Below are 24,356 nucleotides of genomic sequence, written 5' to 3' on the forward strand. Positions count from 1 at the left end.
CTAAACTTCAAGTTTGGTCTGAAATAAGAACAACACATGCTTCATGCTAAATTTTGCTTGAGGGAAACAAAATCTCAATTTGATTTAATGCACTTCTATATCTATTACTGAAAAAAAATAAATAGTCAGTTTGCATTTGAGTTCTTCTATTTACTAGAATTTAGAGCCATATAAGACATGTCCATGGCAGCAAGACAAAAAGTACTTTACAAAACTGAAGCTTGTGAGCAGCTTTATGGGTTCTGAATGCACAACTCTGCCAGATAACCAGCCTGAGTCCCGCAGTTCTGTAATTACACTGACAAACCCAGAATGAGTCTGCACACTCAAATGAAATAAGGTTTAATGCTTTAGCACTTAAATAAAAATAAGAGATGATTGAGGTGAGTCCTGGTGGCAGAGATCTGTATAAGCAGAGAGGTGTAAGATGAGAAAACCCAAATTCCCAACACTTCAATATTCAGTGATATTCGAATCAACTGTTATCCACAAAGAGATTGCACAAAACACATGCAACAAATTAAGTTACAAATCCATACCCATTTGATTTAAAATAAGTACCTTGGGACAATAAAACAGCCTCCCTTGACAGAATTGGTTTCATTAAGGTTTTCCTAAAATTTACACACCACAGTAGGCACAGTAATTTTATTTCCAAATGAGTTAAAACAGCTTTTGATCTGGTAGAGGCACTTAATTACGATCAGAAGGGCAAGAAACTAAAATATATGTAAGTGTGCTGGGCAATTCATGTCATCTCAGCATAATTATCCTACCTCAGGGTCAGCTCAAGTTGCTCCCACAAAAGCTGACTTCCTCTGAAGGGCTATTTGTCATGGATGCTTGATTCTTAATCACCTCATCAGATCAGCTGCTGCTCTGGATATCCCTGTGATCATTTGGAAGGTCTCAGGCCCCTTCTACTGAAGTTAGTTATTAGTCGACTCCATGCCAGCTAATATGCTGCAAATTTCCTAAAAAAGCAAAAAAAACCCACAACATTTAAGAGCGTTTCAGCTGATGCAGAAGAGTTCTGTTGAGCTAAAGGACTTGGGAAAAAAAAAGTAATATTAAAGAGCAAAACCATGTTTGATGTTACATTACTAAATTCTGCAACACTCCAAAGAAGCATCTGCAAAGTGAGGACAGCAACGCTGTACTTTTGCACACTGCAGATCATATTTTCACAGTAAGCCTCCTGGTCTCATACACACCTGGTCAAGGGAGCTGCCCTCTCTCAAGTTTCTGTAAGATTAATTTCCATCCATTGCACCTCTGGAGTAACCACAGCCACTGCACACCCAAAAAGCCTTTGGACAGGATTTTTGACAGTGATTTTGGACATACCCAGTGAGGACATTTACAGCAGGGATTGGCTTGTCAGGTCTGAACAGTTAATACCCCCTCAAGGTAGCCCCCACCCCTTAAGGTGTTTCCTAAAAGCAGAATCAAACTGACAGACACCAAGTGATTGTGTGCTAGAAGAGAGAATACATTTTTAGAGGAAAGGAAAAACTTTCTGCAAACACCTCTGTACTTTAAAAGGTCACATTTCTAAATGGTCATATTTCTAACATATTTTATAACAGCTGGGGAGACAACACTATGAACCACTTGGTCCTCTGTAACCAGCCCCCCAGTATATCAAGAAGCACAAGGTTTAATTTGTTGGCAATCTTATAGATTTAGCACCAAGATGCACAAGAATTGCCCTGAAAAGTCTGGAGTCTCACTACTGAAACACTAATGCAGTGAAAGAACTGCACTGAGGTACCAGACCTCAGTAAGAACATATGGTTCAGTTTCAGTTTTCCAGCTTTACAAGTAGGTCATAATTTTAATTACAGTATTTGTATTTAAGTTCCACACACAGCAACTACATTTCAGTTCTGCAGTATGTGCCAGGCTATCTCTCAGAAGCATGGAAAGAAAAAAAAAAAAAGTAAAAAACCATCAACCAGATGCCTACTTGATCCCAGAAACAAGAAAACATCTATCAAGTCTTGGCATGAAGATGTCTTATTTCTGTTTTATCTATTTATTCTCCTAAAAACCCCACACCATCACTGAAACAATTCACAAGATTCATAATCCAGAAGAAAACAATTTAAGCCCACTCCTTCAGAAAAAATATTAGTTTATAGAAAACAGTAATCTACCTGAAACTTACTTAGGAAAACACTTCTGTGTATTCATGTCATAAGACTCAGTCATAAGAATCAGAAAACATTCAATTGTTTGTGCTTTGTAGGTGTAGAATTGCATGTGTACAAGAACAAGGACACAAAGCTGAAGGTGACATTCTCAGAGGAGCTGTTCTTCAGAGGCAAATCCCAAACAAAAAGCATGAATGAGTTAGCTGCAAATAACAGGGCCCTCAGGTACAGGTCATGCCTCAAAACTGCCCTGATCTTACAAGTGAAGCAGCAGAGGCAGAGCAGACTAACACCACACTTGTTCAGCAAACCCAAGAGTTTAGAGCACTGTCAGAAATTCTCTTTGCTTTAGGGGCAAAAGCTCCATTTGCTTTAGTTCCTTTACCCTGAGCCCCGGGGACAGACTACCCAAGAATGAACAACACCAACACAGCCCTGTGGTGTTTGTGCAGAACCAGAGCAATGCCAGCAATTCAAAACAGCCTTCCATCCTTGTAGGGATCTTTGGCACAAAGTGATCAGAATCTGACCTGCAGGTCAGCCCTTCAGAAACTTCTAAATCCCAGTGTTCTACCTGGATGTCTGCACTTTTGTTTCTATTATTCAAACACTATAGTGCTGAGCTGAATGGAGGTTTGTTTATGCCAGCTGAGCCCACCTCAGTGCCCTGTGAGCAGCATACAGATGCACCTCTTTCTGACTTTGTCTTTCATTTGCTTCCACCCAGACCTCTCGCATGCAAGCATTCCAACCTGCTTCATGCGTGCACAGAGCTTTTTGCATACTGCTCTTGCCTTTGAGAAAACTCAAAAGCCTTTGTTCTTCCAAGCCATTCAGGTAATACCTTAAACTTGACCAGAGATGTTACACTCCTGGAACACCCTGGTCCCCCTTGATAGGGAGATCATTCAGATATTCCTCCTGAGGAGCCCAGCCTCCAGAAGAACAGACAATAAAAGAACTCATTGATGGTCAAAGGCATCCCAAGTGTTCTCTCATTAATGGGCTATTACAAACACCCGCTTCCTTTGCATGCTTCTGACTGTGACAGGACTGAATTGAATAATCCTGACTTTGAAGACAACTAAACTTTCAAAACTTATTTGAGATGGAGTCTACTGAATGACAAATTATTTAGCTTAGCTCCTCACAGAACATACTCACATCCTTTGTCATTTCAGTTATTACAAAGCCCTTAGTCTGTCTTGGTGGTGGAGAGGAGATGAAATCTGCATGTGTGATGGGCACAGAGAGAGGGAATAGAATCTTTTCAAGAAGACTGTATTCATTGCTATCACTTCAGATTCACACATGGGATTCTCGTTCTTTGGTAAGATACCAGGCCTCTTGATACTTCTCAGGAGACAAACAATTAGAGGGAAGGATTTTAGTGGAATGGCTCTTGCAGGTCTGAAATAGTGAGTAAAACGGTATGGACCAAAAGAGGGACAGGACATGAACAGAGTCCTTGAGTACACTTTAAGTTCTGTGGGCAACAGATCTAAAATGTTATGTTTTCATGAGTAAGATAAAGGAATAATACTTTCTATGCCTCTGTTCTCTTGCCCATTCCCTCTTTCTTTCTATACTTTCCAGTATAACATCAGCAGTAATGTCAAAGGTAAACACGCCAGTCAAAAAGCAATACAAATATATGCAAATAGCTAATGAGAATATTCATGCTCATCTTAACCTACTGCCAGTTCACAGGGTGAACAACCAACATAGAAATAAACTATTTCAGGCCAAAGACTTGATGCAGCAGTCACTGGCTGTATCAGTTCCCGTCCTGGGGTAATACAGTTTCCCCTCAGCCTAACATTCCACACAAACACAAGTGCCATAAAAAGGTACACAGAGGTGCCTGGGAAGAGCATAGATACTGCCCAGCACAGAATGTGTTAACCAGCTTCATAATTTCTTCCTCTTTTCTAATTAATAGATTGGAACTTATCTGCTGGAACCTACAGATAGTTGTGGGTTTTAAAAGTTTTAAGCTCTGAAATAATTTTAAAATACCAATATGAGCTGAAGATAAAAACAATCTTTAAGTAATCTATTAATGCCAAATTAAAATTTCTTTATAGTAAGAGGAAGTTAAATTACTTAAATGAAAATACAGCAATTAGGCAATTTAAACAATGAGCAGATAAAGATAGAAGCTGACACGATACCAAGCAGTATCAAGACTTAAATATGAAAGGCTCCTTTCCTCTACCCACCACAAAGGCCACTCAGGCTACTTCAAACAACAATTTCAACATATATATAAAAAATTATGTGCTAATAGAAGAAATAATTAGGAAAACACCACTTGAGGTGGCCTTCTCCCTTTGCATGCTGCTGTCTCTTTCTTACCAATGTTGCTTGCATCATTTTCAGACCTTTTTCTCTTGAATTCTCTGTCAATGTTTTGCTTTACTAAATTTCCATTCTTGAAGAAACCAAGTTTCTTCTTAAAATGTTCCTAGACAACATGTTCAGTAATCCAGATGCATACACCAGAGACCTTATGGTTATTGAAGGAGTAACAGTTCAGAGTTCCCTAGCTTTGCTCATTTCCAAATTGAGTAAATGAGGCTTCATGGAAAAGCTTCCTTCCATATCTTTGATTTCTGGGCCTTGTGTTTTTTTTAGTGTCCTCCCATTTTTTAGTGTATCTAGACCTCATGGTCTCTGCTGTTCTCCAATAACCAGTCATGCTTTCAGGGAAGGAGATTTGCCACCCAAAACTCATTAGCAACCTTTCTGAAGCTCTAAGCCCGCAGCTCAGCAAAACAATTGAAACAGGTTCCTGCTGCAGCCCCATTCAAATTTAGATCAGTGCTCAAGGAGATTGCATTCAAGCGCTTTATTCATAGGGATTTACCTACAGGACACTAATCTCACCCTTCAGTGTCAAACCCCAGTTAAATCAGAGGTAGGTGATAAAGCCATCCCTCCATTGCTTCCACTAGAGAAGGGAAGAAATCACCCACAGAGTCACTGCAGGAGTCACCGAGTTCCATCTCCCATCTCCTCCTGCTGTTCTGAAAGGCCTTAGCAAGCAGCCTCTGCATCTCCCCTCAGTGGCCTCTAGACATTCCTCAAACACCTCCCTAGACCACAGCCTTCTGAGGTTAGGACTTTGTGTAAATGAGACCCAGAAATGTCTATGCTGCCATCTTGACTTGGAAAGTTTTGTGCTGTAGTCGAGTTTCCCTACTAGACTTTCCTCCTCTACAAATCTGCAGGCTGCATCTTTGCTTGCCCTACTCAGGCAAGTGCCATAAGATAATCACCACCCATCACAGACTGCTACAATTAGTCAGAAGGCAGCTACACCATAACAGATAATTGGTCCAATTAGCTATTCTCAGTTGAGACCACTATCTGAATAATCTTTGCTTGTTCTTGTCTGTTTATGATTTTGCATTGAACCAGCACATCCATTGCCCAAAATACTTTTTTGTTCCTGCTGATTGTGTATTCCAACAGCATTTAGAGCACCTCACATTAACAGAAGCTGCAGATTTTCCAGATTTTCGGATTTCCTTAACTTTTCAGGAGCTGGCTCTCAGTGTAGAATAGAATAGAATAAACCAGGTTGGAAGAGACCTTCAAGATCATCGCGTCCAACCTATCACCCAACACCACCTAATCAACTAACCCATGTAACCAAGCACCCTGTCAAGTCTCCTCCTGAACACCTCCAGTGACGGCGACTCCACCACCTCCCCGGGCAGTCCATTCCAATGGGCAATCACTCTCTCTGTGTAAAACTTCCTCCTGACCTCCAGCCTGAACTTCCCCTGGCGCAGCCTCAGACTGTGTCCTCTTGTTCTGGTGCTGGCTGCCTGGGAGAAGAGACCAACCTCTGCTTGTTTACAAGCCCCCTTCAGGTAGTTGTAGAGAGCAATAAGGTCACCCCTGAGTCTCCTCCTCTCCAGGCTAAGCAGCCCCAGCTCCCTCAGTCTCTCCTCATAGGGCTTGTGTTCCAAGCCCCTCACCAACTTCGTTGCCCTTCTCTGGACTCGTTCCAGCAAGTCAACATCCTTCCTAAACTGAGGGGCCCAGAACTGGACACAGTACTCGAGGTGTGGCCTAACCAGTGCTGTGTACAGGGGCAGAATGACCTCCCTGCTCCTGCTGGCCACACTGTTCTTGATGCAGGCCAGGATGCCATTGGCCCTCTTGGCTGCCTGGGCACACTGCAGGCTCATGTTCATCCTACCATCAACCAGCACCCCCAGGTCCCTCTCTGCCTGGCTGCTCTCCAGCCACTCTGACCCCAGCCTGTAGCACTGCATGGGGTTGTTGTGGCCAATGTGCAGAACCCGGCACTTGGATGCGTTAAATCTCATGCCGTTGGACTCTGCCCATCTGTCCCGCCTGTCGAGGTCTCTCTGCAAATCTCTCTGCAAATCTCTCTGTAATTTAGCTGAACTCACTTTGTTTCACTTCAGACAAAAAAAAAAACCCACAGGTACCAATTCCTAGTTGTACTTCACACTAAAATAACTTATTCCATTAGAAAATTCTTTATCTCAGATCTGGGATGTATCCTATGCTCAGCCGCATGCCTGAAAATGAAAAGAATATTAAGAGTGCCCACAACCACCATTCATGCTCAGAGCTGTGAATTATCACAACAAAAAGCTCAATGCCTGAATATCATCTCCTCAAATCAGATCTGTGTGGTCTGTGATGACACAGCTCCCTGAACTCCCATTACACATCACATCTCAGGCATCGGCCATGTGGCCAAAGGAGATACAGCATGCTTGGTAAATTCATCCCTGTTCCAGCACAATGGTGCTTCTCATGAGCACAGCAGCAGGATATGACAGCACTCTGTGGCAAAGTCAAGGGCAATACAGAAGCCCCTTTGACCCTGGTGGGTACTCTCAAGAAGTTTCAAAGGATGCTCTTAACTTCTCACTCAAGTTTTGTGAAAGATAGTCACAGACAGAACTTTCCTGAAGAATCACTTGCACTCCAGACCTTGCTCAAGTGCACTCCTGTGTTAAGAATCTAAAGTGACAACAAGCAAGGATGTTCTTCACAGGCAGAGTGAAGACACAAAGACTACAGTGTGAGTTTGAACTCCTCTCTGGTGTAAATATCAGGCACACAGAAACATTCTTGTATTTATTGCTACTGGACATCATGAACTTCATTTGCTGAAGATCTGTTTGAGAGCACTCAGACAGAGATATTCAGGGTATGATCTTCAGAATTGTTATGTATTGAGAACTACTGTTAGTATTAAGAAGAGATGTCCTCTTCAGAAGAAAAGCTGGGATACTCAAACTGAAACAGAAGTGGAAAAACACTTGTAAAAAATTGACTCATGCTTCAACACTTGAGGTCACTAACTCATCTCCTTGCAAATCCCATCTTCTTTACACGGCTTCCTGAGGCGTCCAATGGCCAATTCCAGATCAAGAGCAACACAAGAAACACTTTCTTCCACCAGCCACAAATCTTCCCCCACCACCTGGCTCATCCTTTGGATATTGCAGTTCTTTAACTTGGAGGGAGGTATCTGAAGGCCTGGGAGGAAATGTCTCAGCTCATAACTGTCAGCTCTGCATCTTCCACAATTTCAGAGAAAACATTTCTAGCTTTCTGCCCAGCTTGCCACTTACACAGGGAAGCAGCTTCCCCAAAATGCTACCTAATCACCATTATTTTCTCAGTGATACCCTTGCCTTCAAGATCTACACAATTTCAGGGTGAAGTCCCCACTGTCCTGCATATTAAATGTCTAAAAGCAAAATCCTGGTGTACCTCTGGAGTTCAGACACTAACACAAGACAAAACCACTTCTCTCCTGGGTTGCCACAAACCCTACTGATGCACACAATAGCCCAGAGGGAAGAGAGGTTATCATGGAATCATAGAATTGTTAGGGTTGGAAGGGACCTCAAGGATCATCTAGTTCAAATCCCTCTGCCATGGGCAGGGACACCAAAGCCAGGAAACAATTACATATCCCTAACAAACAGAACTAATTATTCCATGGAAAGGATGTCAGACAGAACATCCAGGGGACAAGACGCTGATGAGCAGAAATTATCACAAAAGAAGAAAAGCAAACTTGTTCACTGAAAGGCCAGATGAGAGAAAGGCATGGATGCCAAGCAATCTTTAACAACATGGGCCCAGGTAAAGCTTTAAAGTGAGCTTTCATAAGTCCTGCTGTGTTTGGGGAATGCAGGCCTTTGTATATTTTTTATAAAGACATAGGACTGCATCAAAGCCACCCTTAACTTAGCAATTTCTCATCTTAAGTGGAAAAACTGACAAGAAGCCTTCCTTCCTAGACTTCTTTATTAGTTTCTTGGGTCAAGAGAGGCCACAATAATAATAGCCTCAGCAAGGAGATGATATCTTGTGCTAGGAAAACAGTATTTGAATCTGGATTGAAGGGACAATGCTGTTTGAGCAGCAGGTAGGTATAAGAGGATATGATTTTTTTCCTTATTAAATATAGGAAGCTTCAACCTCTTATGCTGTTTGGTGATTGATGTGTGTTCTGGTCCTGCATTTCCAACACACATTTTATACATATACATATATATTTATATATATATATATATATATATATATATATATATATATATATATATATATATATATATAATTTTTTTAAGTGTCTGTCTGGCTTGCCCTGGGTTTAAATTGTTCAGAACAAGCACTTATTTTAATCTTATTTATAATACCTGATAAAGTAAGAACCATGCTAGTAGCAGAGAGATGATTGCAAGGTTTTACTATAGTAAGGCTTCCTTCTTTTGTCAGCAAGCATCAGCTGAAGGCACATTTCTCCAGCTCTTCAGGAAACGAGAATAAGAGACGAACTAACTGGGAACAAAGGCAAGCATTTTGCACAGCACCACAGTAGATCAGTAGCAAAAAAACTCTTGCTGTTTGTTAATCTTAATTGTTTGTAGCTTAGTCCTGTTCTTTGTCTCTGAGCTCAGAACTGGAGGCAGTTCATTTCCTGTGACCCCTGTGTGGCAGGAGGGTCCCATACTTGCTTTAGAGGTGACCCCATACAGCAGGGACAGTCTTGTCATCCTCAGTCATGCCCCTGTAGCCAGTTGGTCAAAAGCCAGGTGTTCTGGAGCAGAAAGTACACTTTCTGCCACCTCCTTTATTGCCCAACAGCTATTCCTGCTAGCTTGGAAGCACCTAAACTATAAGACCTTGCTCCAGTTAACCATGTAATACAATTCATTTTTTTCATTAGCAACACAAAGTCTCAATTTGCCAAGTGTGATGAAGAGGTTATTAAGTTTATGAATATGAGATATGAAAATATTATTATCAAATTATTAATAACCAATGAATCACTAACTTATATACATGTGCTAGTGCACGTTCGTGAAATACATTCCATAAGTGGCTTAGTGTTATGATTAGAACTTAATTGAACTCTCTACAGACTATTTCTATATTTATATAACGAAGGGTGCAGTTCCCCCACTTGACCAGTAGATGGCGACTCGGCGGGACGCGGGTGGCTTCTGCCTTCTGGTACAGCAATATTATAATCTTTCTATGCGTCAGCGCTTACTCTGCTATATGTGGATAATTTGAACTGAGTGCTAGTGGATGGAAAGCACGCGGAAAATACTCTGTAGCTGTTGTTTGTAGCAAGGTGGAGGTCCGGCAGACCACTGTCGCTGGACTGGTTCCTAGTCAAGTCGGACGGCGGCGTTGGGTTACTGTCTCCTCTCTCTGCAGCAGTGGAGAGGTAATAATGGAACCTGGGTTTAGCTCAGAAGCAGGTTCCCTTCAGAATACATAGAATAAAGCAGGTTGGAAGAGACCTTCAAGATCATCACATCCAACCCACCAACCAAACCAACCCACCCAAACAACTAACCCATGGCAGCAAGCACCCCATCAAGTCTCCTCCTGAACACCTCCAATGATGGTGACTCCACCACCTCCCCAGGCAGCCCATTCCAATGGGCAATCACTCTTTCTGTATAGAACTTCTTCCTAACATCCAACCTAAACTTCCCCTGGCGCAGCCTGAGACTGTGTCCTCTTGTTCTGGTTAAAAGCTGTTTCCTTCCAAAAGCTTTACCTAGTTGGAAAAAAAGTATTTCTTTTTTTTTTTTCTCTTGGTGTTGTCCTAAACTTTGACAGAAAGAAGCTGGACTATACAAAACTGATACACTACAGTGTAGGGATGGAGACACACCAGAGCCAGTCCACATAGCAAAAGAACTGGAAACACTAATGAATGTCACTGTGTGAGAGGAGAGGAGTTCACGTGTCTGAGTGCACTTTATGTACATCACCAAAAAACACCAAAAACTTAAGAGAACTGTAGATGCAGGATTAAATAAAAGCAGTCACAGGGAAACCCATAGCATTATTAAAACTGCTTTGGTTCTAACCTTACAAACTGTGCAACCATTGTGAAAGTTTCTGAGGGTGCTGCTCTGTTTAGAGTGAGATTCTTGGTACTCCTGATGGTTTTGATTTTCCTCACCTAGTTGCCTTAGATAACCCTAAGGTAGATATTGTGATTCTTACTCAAGACAAACATTAATGAATTCTTCACAGATTAAGGTATTAGCCCCTCACTCAAGGGAAGCATTTCATTCTGCAGAAGCCATGCACAGCAAGAAAAAAAAGAACAGGCTGATTCATCTGCAATGCAGCTAACCCTTAAATGCTTACTTGCACTGTCAAGCTCCACCCTCCCAATGCCAATTTGCTGTTTGCTATTTTGGCTAATTATATGACTTTCAAAGGAAAGATTGTTCCTACAAAGCACTGAAAAAAGGGCAGGAGGCATTATATCAGTCTCTTGCACATTTCATGTTATATATAATGAGCCTCCAAATTCAGAGATGTATGAGAAAATTATGGCAATGGTGAATCTGTCCCCAGAACACAACCAGATTTGCCGGGAAGGCAAAATGTGCCATATTTGCTTTCTGCCCCCTGTTGCTAGTATCCAAATGAAAATTAGCAGAGAAACCAAATCTATTGGCAGGACTGAAAAGTGCATACATTCAAACTGTCCAACATTATTAAATGTATGAATAAAACCATTCAAGATAGAATCAAATTCCCTGCTGGGCAGAAAGGCTATTTGTAGGCAACCAGGGAGAATGCGTGCTGCAACTTCACAATCGTACAGCTTCAAATTGTCTCATTTGAGATGTTTAGATAACTGAGTCCCCTGAGTTTTTCTGTTCTGCTCAGTGTGTATCAGTACAATAGCCAAAGAAAAACTCAGCACACACAGGATTAAGATATGCTATTTCTTCATGAATACAAGGGAACATGGAAAATGCTTAAAGGTGAGTGGCTTGTCCTTGCCTTTACAGCTTGTGATCAATCTGTTGATACTCAGTACTGAGTTTCATAAAAAGTATGAAGTACAATGGTGACACCAAAAAAAAAAAAGCTGGAGTGTATCCAGTGTTTAATTACCATCATAGCAGGTTTTTAAATGCAGATGAGAGAAAGTGTCAAACAAAAAGAACCATGTACCATACAGAACGCTTTGGGGACTGCCTGCTCATAATCTTGATGAGTGCCCAGCAAACTGACTACTAGGGGGAATTAGAGGGATTCAATACTCTGAAGAAAAAACAGAGACATTAATTTACATGGATCCCAAACACCTGGAACACAAACAAGAAAGTTGGTGGGGTCCTGTGAAAACATGATACAAGAGCAGATAGAATGAGAATCTCAGAAGAAAGATCACTTGGATTAAGCATAACTCAAATACTGTCTTTCAGTTGAAGGACAGGATCTGGCAGTTACTTTTTAATAAATGCTCCCCCAATTACAATAGAGGTTATATTCAGCTATACCTAGATGATCTAAACAAATTCCTGTTCATACCATTTTCAAGCTTATAAAGATAGTCTTCAATCTGTAAGGAACAGAGACACACAAGTCAAACAGCATGGGGAAGGCAAGTGTCCATGTCTTTTTACATATAGGCAACAAAAGCATGGAGATGTGCTGTATATCTGTGTCAAATGGTGACAGCTGCATAGCTGGACCTTGTTGTAGATCATTTTAAACGAGTCACAGCCACAAAGCCCAACCTATACCTTGTAAGAAGGTTATTATCAGGAGATAAAAACAAATACAAAGAGTGTATACAGGTCTTTCCAAGAACAAACCCAGTATCTTTAACTGCAGACATTTTCATAGCCAAGTCAGAAGTTTGATATTGCATTAACTCAGTATTTTAAAGAAATTGTCCTTCAAATGTATTCAGCAAACTTCCACCATCCATATACCACGACATCTTTCAACATGGCAGTCAGAAAGATGGGCTTTGCAAGATAATTTGGGCTAGCTTTTGCAAGAACTCCCAATCTTCAGTCTGGTATGTTCCCCTCTCCGCTGCCACAAACACCTAAGAATATTGCAAATGACAAGCCACAGAAAATGAATTTCCTAGAGTAAAGAAATACTTATCTTTAAGGTGTGCAGAACATGGGATAGACAATTCAGCATAAAGGCCCTGTAAATCTCTAGAAGTGGAAGAGATTATTCTTGGATATCTCAATAGTTGCACAGAAGTTGCAAAAAGCAATTTGCTCCTGTGTGCATGAAATCATCCAAAATGCTGTAACACAGAATTCTTACAGGAATAGCTGCACCAGAATGATTTTGGTCAGGTACAGCTTCAAAATCCATTTTCTTTTTTACTAGATTAATCGATGTCTGGGGGAAACATTGCAATACCTCACCATATCCTCCTTTCTTAAAGCTACTGGGGGAAAAAAGTCTGTCCAAAAGTGGCACTTGAGGATTCAGTAAACACATGGCTACAGTATTGGTGTATTTTTAATAGTAAACAGCCTGATTGCTCACTAGAGGAAAAATACTAGACCGACATTTCTTCGCTGATACATCACAGAGCCAAAAGTTGCAGTGAGTCAGCGTGCCCTCACTGCACTCTAACTCATACCTTCTTGCATTCAGACAAGATAAAGCCTAACCACACACAAGCAATCTTCTCAGACCTGCTTTACAGAAAAGGAACAGAACTATCCAGAAGTCACAGACCCTGCCCTTTGGCCTGTCAAAGCCTGTGACTAAGGCCAAAGCGAATCTATACATTCGATGATTCATTTAATCAACATTTGATGCAAATTTTATTTCCTCTATGCTGTTCTGAACAACAGAAGAAGGTTATTTTTTACTTGAAATAGGTCAAAGCTAAGGGTTGCTGGCTATCCCATGAGCATACGTTTAATACACTGATATTTACCTCTTAGCAAGGGGACTCATTTTCCCTCTCTGAGCTTTTGATGTAAGTACTCACAGATGAAATACAGAAAGGAGTCCCATACTCCTCTTTAGCACCTTTGTAGAGGGTGGTTTTTTTTCCATTTGATATTCTTTACACATGTTGTAAGGAGGCATATGTCTCTGAATACTGTGGCCAAGTTTGCTGACACAGCACCTCCTGCACTGCAAGCATCCCAACAAAGCTGTTCTTTGTGCCCCAAAAGACAAATTTCTTCCTAACACAGCACACCAGAGTGAAACCTCCCAATATCCTGCTAAGGCATTTTGATAACACATATTTTGGTCATATCTCTCCCTAGTGTCATCATCATATTGTTGAGAATTGAGGAATGAGAGGAACCCTCATCTCCATAGGTGGAGCAACTTGCCCCAAACTATTGAGTAAATAAGAATCATGTAGAGCTCTGTGTCCAGAGCAGACAGCCCTCAAAAAAAGATGCTTATTTTACTGGCTTGAATTCATCACATGTTCTTCATGTGTTGATTTAATACTTTTTTCCCCTTCTCATATTAGACCTTAAGGAAATTTCCATCATGCTTACTTCTTCCTTTGGTACTGATAAAAGACCCTCTAGGATTCCATTTATCATGTGCAAATTTCTATGATCATAAAATAATTGTGCCTCTTATCTGCCTTTTAAGATAATTATAAAGCCAGAATATGCCATCTTTCTCTTCGTGCACTGGTGATCCCTATCCAGTAATGTTCTTCTTCCCCATATGGCCAAGATCCAGTAATTCATCATGTCAGTGTTCAGGGAATTCTTCCTCTCCTGCTAGGAAATGATCAGCCTGTTTTCATTTCCCTTGAGCCTTCAGGAAGAGACAATGACTTAAACTTCAAACTTATGATTAATGTCACTTCCTTCAACGTAAGGTACAAAAACAGGGGAAAAATAATAAGTCAACAATAAAGGACAGGCTTTATCAATTATTAAACACTATTCACACATGAAAGATTCAAAGAGACTCAATATATTTTTCCCCCAACGGAATAAACTGTTATGAAAGCATCAGAGCCGTAAATCAAATCTCTACCTGCTCCTTGAAGTGATTTAATTTGGGGTTTTTTTGAGTCACTTAAAATTATGGCCAAGTTTCACTAAAATGTGATCTCAGTTGTCACATGTTAATAGTAACAGGAGGTTATCAAAGGCTGACTTGTATATTCTAACCATCTGTTCACATAAGGTTTTATGCTTGCCCCTCTTACACCTGCAAGTGCTGCCTTTATATAATGCAGTATATGTACAGGACTTGGACCAAAGCTCGGTCAGAAAGGAGCAGCTTACTCAGATGATTGTCACTTCCATTACACCACATACAGCCCCCCAAGGAACAGAAGCATCCAATATTAAACCTGGAGGTATAGACCAGGGCCACTATTCCTTACCTGCCTGTGGTAGACATAAGGAAGAACACAGGGGACACAGTCTCAGGCTGCGCCAGGGGAGGTTCAGGTTGGATGTTAGGAAGAAGTTCTATACAGAAAGAGTGATTGCCCATTGGAATGGGCTGCCTGGGGAGGTGGTGGAGTCGCCGTCATTGGAGGTGTTCAGGAGGAGACTTGATGGGGTGCTTGGTGCCATGGGTTAGCTGTTTGGGTGGGTTGGATTGGTTGATGGGTTGGACACGATGATCTTGAAGGTCTCTTCCAACCTGGTTTGGTTTATTCTAAATAAAGGTTTATTCTAAACAACTGCAAACATCAGACATTTCTAGGCCAAACTATTTTTTTCAGGGTGTCTCAGGATCTTTCTGAAATTGAACTGTGAATAAAAGGCATTATAAACACAAAGTGAAATCCAACAAATCAGTGTACAAGTGGACATTAAGGCAGGAGTTCAGAATGAACTAAAGGATTAAGTGCCTCAGACTCTTGGCTATCATATGTAGCCTCTTAATCAAAATCACCCTGCTGCTGCACATGGCAATATGATACCTGGAAAAACCAGGGGAACTATGGACTAATAAGCCAAATGACTCTCCAAGGCAAATAAATAGAAGCCAGTGTAAAGAAATCAATTTGTCCTACATGACATAATGTAACATTTGGGGAAAAACCAAAAGCAGCTTCATAAAGGGAAGTCAAGTTTCACAGACCTACTGAAATTCCCCAAACAACTCAAAAAGGCAAGGGAAATTAAGTTCCTGATGTACACTTGGACTTTCTGAAAGTACTCAGCAAGGTCCTCCCAGCAGCAGCTTTTAAGGACAATAAGCCACCATATAATCAAAAGTAACGGTCTCATGTGGGTTGGTGAAAGGGCAGAAAACCAAACAGGAACTGACAATTTCTTGTAGCAATGAGCTCACTATGAGTATCTCAGAAGGATTGATACTGGTATCTGAGTCCTTCAAAACTGTCATAAATGTTCTGGAAAAGAATGTGAACAATATAGTTTGCCAATACTCTGATATCTGCAACTGAGAGTTGCTCCAGGTGCTAAATAAGGGATTGTTGAGATGGTGGAATAGCACTGGGGAGTAGACTTGACTGGGCTATAAACTGGTAGATGAAATTCAGTGTAATAAAGGTAAAATTCACTGAATGTGAGTTACAACCTCCATGCCAGCTGAAATACAGATAAGATGACTTCAACCTTGGTATAAGCTGCCTATGAGAAATCAGAAAAATCCAGAACTGAAGTTGTCGCCTTCCCCCGAACATCATTTTCTTGAAAGACAGATACTGCTGAATACTCAGAAACTGCTGGAAATACTCTTTTGATATCCAGATGCTGCAACAACTGGAGTGACCTAAACTGCCCATGGAACATCAGCAATCTCCCCAGCAGTGACCAAGGATGGACAGAAGCCCCCTCCTGTCATTTATTTGCAATAAGGGAAGTGAGGACCAGCTCAGGGAACTGAACTTAGCTGAACTCAGGTCATGCTCATGCAAGTCATGGCAGGCCTAAAGTTGTTGGATTTGTCACATACCATCTCCTTCTACTACTCGCAGTAGTAGAGAGCTGTAGGATTAAACTCTACAGGAAAAACAAAACCCAACAAACTGGCCTATCAATTACTCCACATATTCCATATTACCTCCATAAGCCACCAAAGGGCAATTCCACTCCCTGCTGCTTTCACAGTCAGGTTCTGTATAACTGATGAGAATCTGACCATGAAATACTCCTCCCCATTCACAGTCTCAATTGCAAACACATGGCAAGTATCTCCTTTTGGTTTTAATTAGTTTCTCACTTTTTTTGAGGTAATTTGTGTGTTCTCAACTTGAAATACTACACATACCATTACCTCAGAGGGCGGCCTGGTCTGAAGTTTGGTGGTATATCATCGATCTAAGCCCTGCAACAAACCAGGACAGCTCCATGCAACAGGAGTGTTTTCAGAAACAAGAGTCTGATGAGCAGAGGTGCACCAAAATACATATTTGAAGTCACCTTTCTCATAAATGGTGTTTTTTCCCTCCATCACCTCTGTTGCAATGAAAATAACAGAAGTGTAAGATTTGAGGACTGAAGCTCTCATTGCGTTAAATTACATCAGCTTAAGGCACTATGAATTCACTGTGTGTACTCACACAATTACAGGCTCCTGTACAAGAATACAGTGAAAAACATCTTAAACTTTACTCTTTCTCAGTTTCAGGTGGTTCTACTCTTCTAGGCAAGATTGATATCATACTTCTGACAAAAAAATACAAACATTTGGGTGCAAGCTAGGCACTGCTGGGACTTGGTGTAAGTTGATGAAATGCAAATTTCTACACAAAGTTCTACCACTAATAAACATTTGAAGAAGAAACATTCCTGCATCAGGACTTCCAGGGGATTGCAACAATGTGTTTTATGGGGAGCAGTTTGCCAGTCTAGATGAAATGCTAAAGTACTCCTCAAGTCTTCCTCCCTCTGCACAGAAGGATAAGCACTTTCAAGATTCAAGGCTGAAGGCTCACACTGAACTGTTTGCAAAGCTTGGTGCAAACATGTGACACCGTGCAGAATGCCCTACTGTCCTGTGGGCCACTACTCAATATACTACAGATGCAGAACATTCTGCTGCTGAGGAGATGGGGATAGGAAATAGCAGGAACTGCCCTGGCCTCAGATGTGCATTGAGATATTCCAAAGCTACTTCTCACCAGGTTGTTGTTTTTTTTCCTCTGTATTTACCCTTTTCATTCTCTGAGCACACATTCCTAATCAGTTTTTTAGACTGGCTTTACATCTTTGTTACAAGTGATGATGGAGCAAATCAGCTTTCTGCCTCTGAGCTACCAAGAAATGGATGTTACATCTCGGTCTCCCCATTGCGCTGCCACACGTGCACATTTCAGAATCATGCCAGAGAGAGGAAATAAAGCATAGAGGCATTTCAACAGAAATGTATTTCAGCAACCCTTAGAGAAGAGAAGAAGGTAACAAGATTATTATATTAGTTTTATAGACACAGTACTAATACTCGACTCGTTGGGAGAGTTATTAGCAGAGTTGTTAACTGCTAAGTGAGCATGTGCTACATAAAAAAAAGCCAACATAAAAATCTCCATCCAAACCACTATAGTTTATGTAAATGTGTAATGGACCTGAAGATACTGGAAAAGTGGGACACTTTACAGGGTATTAGGAAATAGTTCTCAGGACCTTTGTCAGATATTTAGCTTTGATTTTCAAATCCTTTTTTTCTCTTGGAAATTAGTCAGAGTTAATACACGAGAGATGTTGATATATGGAGTTCAACAGCAGACCTTAAAAATTCAGATGTCTGTAATGTACAAAAAGGTTTAAACTCCAATAGTCTCTGCTCCTGTAGATTTGGATACACTGTTCCTCTCTATTTTAGGTCCAGATCATGTATGCCCTCTTCAGCCAACATCCAGGCTCTGCCCTTATGTTTCCCAGCTTACGGTGATCTGTGACTCACAGTTCACTCATTTTAATCAACACTGCCACATGTCCTGTGGTATATTAGATCTAAGTCGTGCAATGTTATAGGACAGAGAAGAAAATAGACCTGCTATATCCAGAGAGAATATTTAAATTAAAAATAATTATATTTAAACCACATTGGCAGACAGGGCTGTGGCAATTAAAATAAGCTTGAGTTTGCACATTAAAAAGACTGTTCTTTATTTTGATTGCAGGAAACACTCTATCCTGAGCATTAATAACGCCTTTCAGCTACCAGCCTGGCTGGAAACCAACATACAGCCAACCTCCACAAGCACTTGGCTCCAGAGTTTTCACCAGAATTACCTGTAGTATTTCTGCTGCCCAGCAGATGGTGAACCTAAAGACAGAGAATTATCATAAGGAGCAGGACCTCCATAACCAAGCAAGCGCCGGATTCTAGGAACTTATTAGAAGTTGTATTAGTACAACAGGTCATTACCTGCCTAAATGCATTCCTTGGGCAGTACTGCTGTAGACAGAAAATACCCAAGGAAAACAGTGAATCGTGCCAAACGTCTTTAAAGAGTAGAAATAGTCACAGAAGATAAGAAATTTTCATTTTAAATGCTTGTAAGGCATTCAGATTTTGTGTTTGTCATGAAGGAAACACACAAAACAGGAAGCTAACAGCCACTGATCTATTACAATTAAATCTCCTTTCTTTCCAACACAACAAAATTACAGGTTTGGATGTCAGTTGGGAAAATACTGTTGTACAACCAATTAAACTATTAAACTATTTGGAGAGATGAACCAAAACGTGTACACAACTCAGAAAAGGCAAATCTCCCACAGATACCCAGGATATCTATCTATCTATCTATCTATCTATCTATCTATCTATCTATCTATCTATCTATCTATCTATCTATCTATCTATTTACCTACCTACCTCTCCAAGGTGGGAAGGGGCAAGGAGGTTCCTTATGTTTTATTGTAGAGGGAAGAAGTTCCAAGCTGCAAAGGCTACTTCTGTGGAACACAAGTAAGAGAGCTCCTCTCCATAGCAGAACTCCCTTTGTACCCTGGCGGGTTTGGTTGTGGTCAATTGCCTGATTAGTTGGAGGCCCAGTTTCTCCAAGCAAACAAAAGAACTCTCAGACCAAGGGGCACCAGCAACAAGGAGGGACTGATCTTTACCAACTCCTCAAGACTCTGCCCTGGGGGCTATGGGGAGCAGTTGTACCTGCCACAGTATTGCTTAGACACACACTGGTCTAGGCAGACCAAAAGAATAGGACTGGTGATACGATTTCTGTTGTTCAGGTATCCACAACAAAGGGTAAACTGGAAAAACAACTGCAAAACCCTCAAAACAAAACCAAACCAACAACAAAAAAAGCCCAACCCTCGACCAAGCAAATAAAAACCCCTCAAAATAATAATAATAATAAACCACATAAGTGTTATGTCACGTGATTATGAAGCTTCCAACAATAAGCACCTAAAAAGAGACTATGCCCTGATTTAAGCCAAAGTTGGGCATACTTACAGCATCACTGAACAGCTACATCTCCTCTAGAAAGAGCAAGAAGTTTGTTCCCAAAGTCTGTCCTTCAGATATCATTTCAACAGCTGAATGACCGTCCTGCCTTCTATCAATTTTCCAAACAGTAAGGTCCAAGCAAGCTTATTCACTATTTGTGCTGGGCTTTGGGAATATGTCACAGGATCAAATCTGAGTGCTGTAGGTAACTTTCAAGGGTAGAACAAAAATGCCACACAGCCAGCAGCCTTCCTCCAGGATTTAACTGCTACTGGATCCAATGCTTTCTAATGGTCCTGTGTGTCACTTGAGATAGTCCTTGCAGCCCAGTCCATGTCCCACCTTTGAAAGTCTGTGGCCACAGTACTTCTCCCATCTTCATCACACCCCACTATACTGCCTTTTATATGGACAGTCTTGCTGGCCCTACAAAATGCATCTGGATGCGTTCCTGTGTGATCTGCCCTAGGTGATACTGCTTTGGCAGAGTGGTTGGACTCGATCTCTGGAGATCGCTCCTAGCCCCTACCACACAGTGATTCAGTGTGAAAAGAGAAGGAAGCACTCGTAACTGCTTCAGACACCACGCAGACACAGCTACACACCTCAAATACCCTATGAAAGAAAGCTGCTGAAGTGTCTGGAGACACTGGGCGCACAGGTTGGAGAGGATGGCTTCTCATCAATCTAAGACACACTCTGCAGGTGTACAGGTGCGAATCACAGGCTCTGCAAGCACCCAGGACTGCTTTCCATGGAGGACTTCATATGCAAACTTCCTTAGCAATACCAGATCCAAAACTCTTGTTGCCTTAATCTGTAGCCAGCAAACACAAAGTGACAGTGCAAACGTCAGCAAGGCAGTTTTCTTGTAGTCCCAGCAGAAGCATCGTTTACTCTCAGTGGGAGGGCAGCACAACCCAGTGTTCACCACCACTTTGACGCCTTCCTTGTACTTGGTATTTGCCTCTCCTGTGCTGCCTTACAGAGCTTGGAAGATACTATACAGTACTAAACCCAGAAAGCCTGAATGGGATCAAAACGGCTTCGACATATCTACCCTAAGCCTGATGAATGCCATTTCAACTCCTTTCCATAAGATTAGTATCTTGCTCTACAAATGACTTTTCAACATAGGAAAAATAGTTCCTACCAACATCATGTAGTGCTAGAGATAACTAACATGAAAAATGCCATGCAATGCAGGCACCGAATACCAAAATAATCAGTTTTTCCACTCAGATGCTTTCTAATATTGCTTTGGATTTTTTTGTAAGGTGTGGTGTTCACAGTAAACAATTTAAAGATTCCATGTTCACTGGCTCCTTTGTCATCAGCAGCTCTCCAGCTGCCAAATAAAAAGCTTTCTTCTCTCTTTTCTTTATTTTTTGTGTCTTTTTTTTTTTGATTGTTTGGTATTTTGTAAAAAGGCCATATATTTGTCAACAATCTTAGAACTCTTAGCAGTGCTCCATGAATATCAGCAGCCTTGGATCCCCTCTCAAAGGCCTACTATATTAACATAAATAAATATATATTTTTTTTTAAATCAGGTCTGATGATTCCCTCTTTCCCTTTATTACAGCAGCACTATTCATGATGCTAACATTAAGGGTCTGCCAGCCTTTTTATTGGAAACCACCACTCCAGGGGTTTATAACTCAGCAGTAAAAATTTACTCCAGAACGAAACTTATCACGCAAAGGAGCTCTTATTTAAGCCCAAATGACAGAAAATTATATTTATACTTGTAAAAAGTTATTTTAAAGCACTTGCAACTGTTCAGGCAATTGGACTACATCACTGACCAGTAATTTGAGACTCTGCCCTGGAAAAGGAGCTTGTTGAACATAACTTTCAGAAATCATTTCCTAAAGCTTATTGCCACCATGTGACTACAAGAACAAAATCCATGTGTGTAGAAAGATGCAGGGGAATCCTGGAGATACAGGAGCAAAGCAATTTCTTAGAAAATGAGGAGTAAATATCTGCAAATAGACAAGCTGGAAGATCAGGATGGGTCCCTTGTTTGGGAAAATTTAGGAGTAAACTAGAAGGGAGACCCCCTGTCATATGGAGATTTTGAAATGTGGCTCCTTTGTTACAGAAGTGCAATCACTCCACGTCATATAGAATAGACTGTGGGTAGATAGATTTTTGCAGGACAAAACAGTCACACATGAGAAATAGAATGACAGGGCAACACTGAAGTACTCTGCTAGGCACAGAGTCACAAGTTCCTTGAGAGGAATAACTTAATAGCTCTGTAGGTCTGCTAAGGAATTTCCATATTCAAACTGCAAACTACATTCCCCAACCTCCATTCAAAAGGCAGCAGGATGCACTCGACAAAAACCTTCAAATGGCTCCAATTTTGTGCAATAACCTCTATTTGATGAGTTCATATTGCACACTAAGCTCTGTGTTACCCCTAACGTGCTTTATGCAAGTGAATCATTCCAGTCAGATTGTTAGAAGAAGGGATTTCAAATTATGGACCAAGTACATTTCACACAAAATGCCAGTTCCACCAAGGTCACGTTTTGGAGTGCAGGAGGAGAATTTGCTTCCTAAAAGTTGTCTGCTTTTGAAATGTGGCTGACAACATTCATCTCCACACAGCTTCCAGATTTTTGATTTTATTTTACTTTTCAAAAACACCAGCTAACAGAATTGCACCACCTCTGACTTAACTCTCTTTATTGCTCATTAGACTAAAATCTGGTCATTTTAAGTGGAAGGAAGCTTTGAGCAAATGATCACCTTTTTAGAGCAACTCCTGATTTGTCTTTGACCAGGACAGTTTCTTATGTGGTAGTAATCTACAGTAACTGTTGTCTGACAAGAGCCTTTTAACTGAAATTGCTCCTATTACAGCTGTAATAAAATCAGTTTAGAAGATGAAGAGGCTGGCTTTATGGGTTCATCCTTCACTTTCCCCTCTTTGGGCAAGATTTCTATCATTTATTGCACTTTGTAACACATGAAAATATTCAAAATCATCAGAGGTTTTCATGCTAGCTTACCACAGAATCAGGTAAAACCTCTAAAAGCAGGCAAAGTAGGTGAAGAAGCAGCCTTCCTGCCATGGAACAAAAATGGCTCAGACATAATTCAACACACAGACCTACAAAGTGAGAAGGCTGGAAGCAGCATTTACCTGAGGGAACACTGGTAAAGTGAAAGGCTCATTAAAAAAATAAAATAAAATCAGACCTAGGAAATAATTCAGAAGCAAGTATTTCAGCAGCTTTTACTGGTGCTCCTACCTTTTTAAAAGAAACTAAAATATGGGCTTGAAAGGCAGTCCCCTGGAGCACTACCATCTGAGAACTGAGAGCAACCCTTGGATCCAAGTTGGCCATGTTCAGAGGAAGACTTCAGAATGCCACTGGGATGGTCAGGAGATGTATTTCTAGTTGATTTTGTAAGATAAGATTCTATATGAAATGTCATTTAATTTATTTGCATTCATTGTATTGGCAAACAGATGAGCCTCCTAACACTAGATCAGAATCATTGTGGTACTTCTACTATTGCCTACTGGGTCAGCACTTCAGTAACTCAGCTCATGCTTTAGTAACTTAGCTCATGCTAAGCTAATAAGCATCATTAAAATCCTCTCATGTCTTCTCAGACCCAGTTTCATGGCCTTCTAATTCCAGCATTTATGCCAAACAGAGAAGCATAGTTTTCTCACTTGTAGAGCACTTTCATGCAGCATGGTGGGATTTACATCACAGCATAACACAGTCTTTTCTGGGAGGGTGAACAGTTTTCCCAGGGCTTGTGATGATGAACAAGCCTGTTCAGATAAAGTAATCTGAACCAGAGCTCTGTTCTTGAATCAAACTAAAACTTTAAAAGAATAAAACACTTCTACCACAAAGAAGCTAAGCACATGTTTTAGCTTTAGGTGTATGTTCAAAACTCCCTGGCACTGGTTTAATTGCTGGATTTAACAGGATTGACTTCAGTGTGTACCTAAGTATTTTACTGACATGGGAATTTTACAGATCTCGTTTAACACGAAAAGGTTTTAGAAATGAGCCAGGTGTACAGCAGTTGTGAGCTTCTGAAATTTTCACCTACTGATGTGGAATTCACAAAAATGAGCTTCAGATTGCTACAGCCCTAAACCTCCTCTGACTTCCACTGAAAATTCAACTCTTAATGAACTAACCCAACTCACCGCTTTGACAATGACATCCATAATCTAGAGCTTGAAAAATTAAAACAGATTCTAGAGATCCTAGTCCTCTCTACAGCTCTGCAAGGCTTATGAATCTGTGGGTGGTATACTAACAGATCTTACAAAGAAGCACATTCTTAAAACATTTTTTTAAACCCTGATTTGCAGCAAATGCTACAGATTAGGAACAAGTCTCAGACAAATGTTCAAACCCACAGAACCCTTACTGAAACATCTAAGTCTTCTGAAAATTATCCATACTAGGTGGTCTATGCCTTTTCTACAGATAAATGAGTAGCCAACTA

General features: G+C 40.8%; 1 long non-coding RNA gene across 1 annotated transcript in view; it reads right to left on the reverse strand.

Moving 5' to 3' along the window:
- Positions 1-782: 782 nt before the first annotated feature.
- The window catches only part of LOC137444698 (uncharacterized), a 204,009-nt gene continuing 180,435 nt past the window's right edge, over positions 783-24,356 (reverse strand). The window contains exon 3 of the long non-coding RNA XR_010988215.1: positions 783-974. This is a non-coding gene — a long non-coding RNA (uncharacterized lncRNA). The remainder of the gene's footprint in view (positions 975-24,356) is intronic.

Source organism: Melanerpes formicivorus, unplaced genomic scaffold (genome assembly GCF_026170545.1).
Source record: "Melanerpes formicivorus ecotype bairdi unplaced genomic scaffold, bMelFor1.0.p_v2 SCAF_12, whole genome shotgun sequence".
NCBI lineage: Eukaryota > Metazoa > Chordata > Aves > Piciformes > Picidae > Melanerpes > Melanerpes formicivorus.